This window comes from Anas acuta, chromosome 11, assembly GCF_963932015.1.
Source record: "Anas acuta chromosome 11, bAnaAcu1.1, whole genome shotgun sequence".
NCBI classification, from domain to species: Eukaryota; Metazoa; Chordata; class Aves; order Anseriformes; family Anatidae; genus Anas; species Anas acuta.
The window spans coordinates 12,044,211-12,050,344 of NC_088989.1; the positions used below are offsets into that span (position 1 = coordinate 12,044,211).

The window sequence follows — 6,134 nt, forward strand, 5'->3', positions numbered from 1 at the left end:
TTCATAGCAGCATCTTGGGCTGTGCATTGACTAGAAGTGCCAGTTGGTCTTTGGTACAAATACCCTGCTAGGTCAAGCTCACCTGCTTTGTGGCTGGGAAGGGATCAGGGGATGTCAGGACCTCTTGGTGATCTCTGACATGTTCCAAATCTGCCAGCAGGGTCAGAGAAATCCACTGGTTTCTTCTCACACTGGACTACGTTGTAGGAAGACCCAAAGGCTTGCTGATCGGATGTGTTTGGCAGCAGCAAGAAAGTCTCTGGCCAGTGCACTTGAACTTTGGCCAGGCAGGCTTACCCAAGCAGTGATTTTGGACTGTGTTCAGGCTTTGGTATCTAAACGGAGTCCACCAGCAAAGCAGAGCATGCCAGAGAGCATCTGCCAAGGTGGTACAACATATAAAGATACCTGAGCTAGTAGTGAAATAGCCCTGCTCAGGAAGGTAGATAGCCCTCACATCACCAGGCTGTTTCTGGGGATGCTTCCCAAGCTCATCTGCTGAGCTCTGCATGGCATTATGTTGTGTCACAGAGCTGTGCCACGGAGCCCTAGAGCCTGCTCTCGGTTATGCCTCTATTTTTTATTTTATTTTTTTCAATAGCCATGCAAGTAACACATGCGAGTGGAGGATGTGGAGATAAGACTGTGACCTTTTAGATTATTCTGTTGCTCTACTACAAATGCTGGATGGGTACAGCCTGGCAGCTGGGCTCTTTTGTGAGGTTAAATTAATCTCATTAATTCAGCTGTCTAAAAGTAGCAACCTTTAGTCGTTGGTGACCTGGACCGCTTTCTTCTGGGGGTGGTGGTGGGGTAAATCTCCGCAGTCTATCTCTCATCTCTGGAGCCGTCCTGCTCTCCCTGTGACTCCTATTCACTGCCTGAAAGATTGCACTTTTATGTTGTTTGCTTAGATCCAGTGAAGGTTTATGAGGATTCAAAGGCAGAGGAGGCTGGGGCGCTTGGAGCCTCCATGACGGGTCTGTGCACCTTGGCAGGAATCATGGGTGTAAGAGAAAGGTGAATTAAATGGGGCTGCTTTTGTTTAGGGTTTTGTTTGGTCTTAGCTATGCGAAGGGAAGCTTTTAGGCATGTGCTGAAGTCAGTGGGAGTCAACCATCTTTATCAAAGCTTGCCTGAATCAGATCCTAAATGTACAGAACTTGGACACCCTGGCTGCGTTTTGGAGGGGTAGTTATCGATTAGCCAAATGTCTGTGGAGCAAAACCATTATGAAGGAGCAACAGGCGAGTGTCCCTATCTTAACCAGCCTTCACCCCTTTCCAGCTGCACCCAGGTAGGGAAAGCCATTGTTCCCTTTGGCCATCAGAGCCTGCAGTGCCACTAGCTCATACCTCTGCTTCCAGGCCAGGTAGGAGCTGGGGACCTGATGGGAATGACACTTACACCGCCTTCTCTGCGGGGTCTGTGGCACAAGTTGACATGTTTTGTTCAAGTTCTTTCACCTGCCATGGAGTAGTGCCAGTAGAGGTGATCCAAGCCTCTTTGTCTTATCTGTCTTATTTACACCAAGTCATTATTTCCAAAAGTCCTGTCTTGACCATGCCTTCACTGAGGAAAATGCCCAGTTACGCAGCCTCCAGATGGAACCCACCAGCCCAGCGGAGGAGACCTCATCTGTGAGTGCACTGCAAGTTCATTTGCCTTTCTTGGGGATAAAAACCTCTCGGCAGCTCGTGAGCTCCCACCAGAAGAGCTGAAACCCATTTCATGGGAGTGGGTAGTCCCTGTGCTGGCTGGCATGCCTGCAGAAAGTGGAAGGGGGGTTCAGGCAGAGGAGAAATTCTAGAGGGGAGAAAATTCCTAGGAATGTTACAGAAATCAACATCCCCCCCCTCTGCTCCTTCCAAACCAACCCACCTAAAAAATGCCGTTTTGTGGGCTATTTTGGAAAGGAGTCCATGCCTGGGGAATTTTTGGCTGATGCTTATGGCTTTTAGAAGTTTCTGGGAGATCAGACGAATAGAAACAGGAACCAGATGGGACTTCTAGCTGCTGGAAAGAAAGGAAGAAAAAAGAAGTTTAAAAAAAAAAATCCATCCCTTGTTTAAAATGTGAAGAGCACTTGTTCACTTTTGGGGAGTTTCCCCTTCACCCTGGATTTCTTATTTTAGAGTAATTTACCCCAGTTCCATTGTATTCTCCTAGGACATTTATCTCTTTTGTTGTTGTTGCTAGGAATTTTTCTTTCTTTTGCAATAAAAGCCAGTTTATTCTTAGGAGAATTTAAGCCTTTGCCTTACTAGATAAAAAGAAAGTCAGCGGTTGGTTTTGTTCTTGCAGCAGCCTCAACATCCCTTGGCCATTTACTCACTGAGTTTATCTCTGTGTGGCTGCAAAGAAAAATTAAATAAGACAGTGGTAGTGAAGAGACGAGCAAAGTCAGAGATGGCTCTGAGCTAGCAAAACTGAGCATGCGTACGTCCTATTTTAGGTAAATGACCATAAAAGGGAGAGTTGCACCATACTGGAATGTGAGAAAGACCCAAACGTGGAGCCCGGATGCCTGGTGCCTGCAGTGACCCAACTTGTCAAGCTTGGTGTTGGATTTGTGGTGTCTTGACTGTTGGGTTTTTGGGGTTACGCATCCAAAAAAACTGCCTGGTCCAGTCCCAGGCTCCATTTTATCAGGCCTTGGCTCTGGAGCTGGTTCATTTCTGGAAAACATCCCAGAGGCTGAATAGGGGCCAAGGAGCATTTTCCAGCTCCTGGGTCCAAGCTGGACTCCGTGCTGGGAGTCGCAGTCCAGCCGTGATCTGATGCTGTGCTGGGACCGGGCTCGGTTGTGTGTCGTCCTTGCAGCTTTTCCTTCCCAAACTGATGGGCCATGGGGGATCAGTGCTGCGGGGTGTGTCGTGTAGTGCCCCTGCTCTGCTGGGGAGAGCCACAAGATCTTATTCCCGGCTGGTAGGAAGGAAGAAAAGTTGATAGCAGCTCATAAGCGAGGGTGATATCTGGTTTATTACTGTGCTTGCGAGCTTTGCCACTGATCTACTTTTAAGTGGTCTTTTAGTGGTTAATTAGTTTTGTTCTTTTTTTTTTTTTCTTCATTATTTTCCAGGTATTTACTGCTTCCTGGAGGGGAAAAAAAAAAAAAAAAAAAAAAAGCGTTGTTCCCAGGTTCCTGCCTTGTTTCAGTCTTCCTCTCTTAACATCATTTCATACTATTTCTCGTGCTCTCTAATCTGCATCCATTCCCAAGACAGGGTCATCAGCACGAGGCAATGACCCCTGATAAACCTTCACCCGTGGTTTGTATGTCAGTATGAGAGGAAATCCGTCCCTGGGACTTAATAAATGTGTAAACTGTATTTCTAGGGATCTGATTGGAGGCGCCACAAACAATATTACGACTATACAGTGTGCTATGATACTCATTAGTGGTGATGCACAAAGTCAACAGTAGATATTTTAAGACACAATAGTTGATCTTTTGTTCACATTTTCAAATGTGCGTGCATCTGAACACATGGCTTTGGTTCCAAGGTTTGTCACAGATGGACCTAACTAAGCCAGCTGCTTGAACCCTCTGTTATGGTGACCAATTGATTAGATTAGTTTAAATGAAAAAAATGCCCCCAAATGTAAGGGTTTGGGTTTGTATGTCCAATTTGAGTTCTGATTTTTGTGGCTTTCTTTTTTCTTTTGGCTCTGGCTGGTCCGGCAGGATGTCCCATATTAGAATGCTGCTCAGTTGTTGTTGTTCTTTGTGGTTCCAGTGAGCTGTTTTTTTAGAAATGTCTGGAAGGAAAGAGACAGAGGGGACTTGGTTCACGGAGTTTGTACAAAAGCTTTTATTTTCTCTTTTTTTTACCCTCCTTTTTACTTCTCATGGATCTGATGTGCAAGTGCTCTCAGGAGTGACATGCTGAGATTTTTAAAGCAAAGTGTTTATCACATGACTCAGGTGACTGCTGTTGCAGTTGAAGCAGTATCATCCTAGGAATTTTGTTTGAATTTAGCTGCCAGCTCAAACAAAAGTCATCTGAGTAGGCAAGCTTTTACTGGTTTCACTTTGGCTTCCCACATCGGTTTAATTTGGCCCATGCTTGCTCGAAATGTCTCCAGCTGTCTAGAAACTTGTTCCTAGCTTGCTGGAACACTCACAACCCTTTTGGCCAGTGTGACCTTAGTTGTAAAGGCTTGATGTTGTTTATTTCAGATCGTTTTTACTAGCTCTATTATATATAAGGCAGCTCACATAATTGAAAGAGACAGATGGGTTGGTTGCTGTCCTTGAGTTCGCAGGTTATAAGTTACTGCTGTCCGCAACGCTCAGGCATGAGATCTGCCAGAGAACACCACCTCATTTTGTTCCATGGGAGTTTTTGCTAGTATCTTCTTTTATACTATCACTCTTGTTGTTCCTCTGTTGGAAACCTTCCATGCGCTTCACACTGAGGACCAAAGTGTCAGAAGATTAAAGGACTGTCTTTCTGCCCAGTTAATATGAACTGAATGCCGAATGAATTGGATGCCGATCTGTGCGCTACTCAGAAAACGAAGCACCTTCTAAAGTAGTGAGTGGCTGGAAGGGGAGGCAGTGAAAATCCATCAGATTTGCATGACTAATTAGCTTATCCACTAGTTATTATCCTTGTGTTTACTTGTAATGAGAATCTTCAAAGATTATTCTATATTGGACATGTAGCTTTTTTTAATTTTTTTCCTTACATAATTCTTACCATACCCAGATATGCTGCAATGGTTGCTCTACCTCAACATAATTAATTCTTTCTTAGATCAGGTGTAAGTCCGTCCTCTGGGGGGTGTTGATCCTGCATCCATCAGTAGGGCACCATGGATGAGTTTTGCAGAGCTCAGAATCTGCTTAAGACCTTTCCTCTTTCCCCTGAAATTGGGTCTGATTTTCTGAACTTCCTTTTACCAGAGCTCAGCCTTGTTTCATGAGATGCTAGTGACTCTCGAAGTCACATCCCAGACTTCAGTAGAGTACCTCAAGTTTTCCAGCTCCTCGGTTCTTACATAAGTGCTTCTTTTGCAGAAGTCATTAATGTATAAATGTAGGGAGACATTTTCTCTTCATGCCTTTTTGAATTATCTCACTATACTGTATGACTTCATAAGAGAAGTGTGACCTCTGTGGTTGTTATTTTTCCAATCTTTCTTACTCATAAAGGTTGAGAGGGTATGTGTTGTCTTCTTTAAAAAAATATATAAAGGTCACCTTTAAATAGCTTGCAAAGTTTCTGCATATCCTACAACTAATTACACTTAATTACCGTTGGAGCAGGGATTAATTTTTGTATGCCCAAAGCAGGGTACAGGAAATATGTTACCTTGGTTTTTTTGAAGCATTGTGACTGAAAGGCAAAATTTTTAGGTTTTTTTTTTTTTTTTGGCTTTGTTTTTGTTTTGAAGTGTCTGCTGTGTCCTTCTCTGAAAAGGGTGAGTAGAACTGAAAAGGGGGGATTGCTGTAATAAAACTGACTTTTGACAGATCTTTCCGAAGGACTGAATTTGGCACCGTTCTTTTCCTGTGCAAGCAGGTCGGTTTCATTTCCTGTTTTCTGGCATTCACAAACTTCCACTGGATACACAAAACTTTACATTTACCACAAAAAGTCACCAAACTTAAATAAATAAATGTCTTTTGAGCCCTGATGAGGCCTCTATCTTTATAAGGAACAAATAAAATCTGTGTTTGTGACCTAACTTCTCAGCTTCCTTTTAAGAAGCCTTATGTCTGAGCCTGATGTAATTGCAGAAGCTGGTTTTGCCAGCTCAGTGATAATTTTCTTTTGTATAAGAGTTGTCAGAATTGGAAACTGAACCCACAGGGGCACGCAAGGTGTGCTTTGCCCCACATCAAAGTTCCTGATGTGTTTGGGGCTTTTATCTTCACCTGCTCCTCCTTCGGACTGAACCTGCTGTTCTCTCCAAGCATTCGTCCATCATTTCTGTAAATTTCTTATAGGGCTTCTAGGAAATATTATGTCTGTTGCCTGGAGCCTGTCCAAACCATCTGCCTTCTGCTGCCTGGACCATGGAAAGAGGGACGTTATATCCTTTGAATTGCCTAAATTTCTGCAACCCTCTCCATGCCTTGTGTCTCACAGGTTCCCAAGCTGCCGTTTCACGATGAGGACATT

The 6,134-nt window shown here is 44.0% G+C and overlaps 1 protein-coding gene across 1 annotated transcript in view; it reads left to right on the top strand.

The window, feature by feature from the left end:
- Nucleotides 1-6,134, top strand: part of SEC61A1 (SEC61 translocon subunit alpha 1) — a 327,869-nt gene that overhangs the window by 290,370 nt on the left and 31,365 nt on the right. The window lies entirely within an intron of this gene.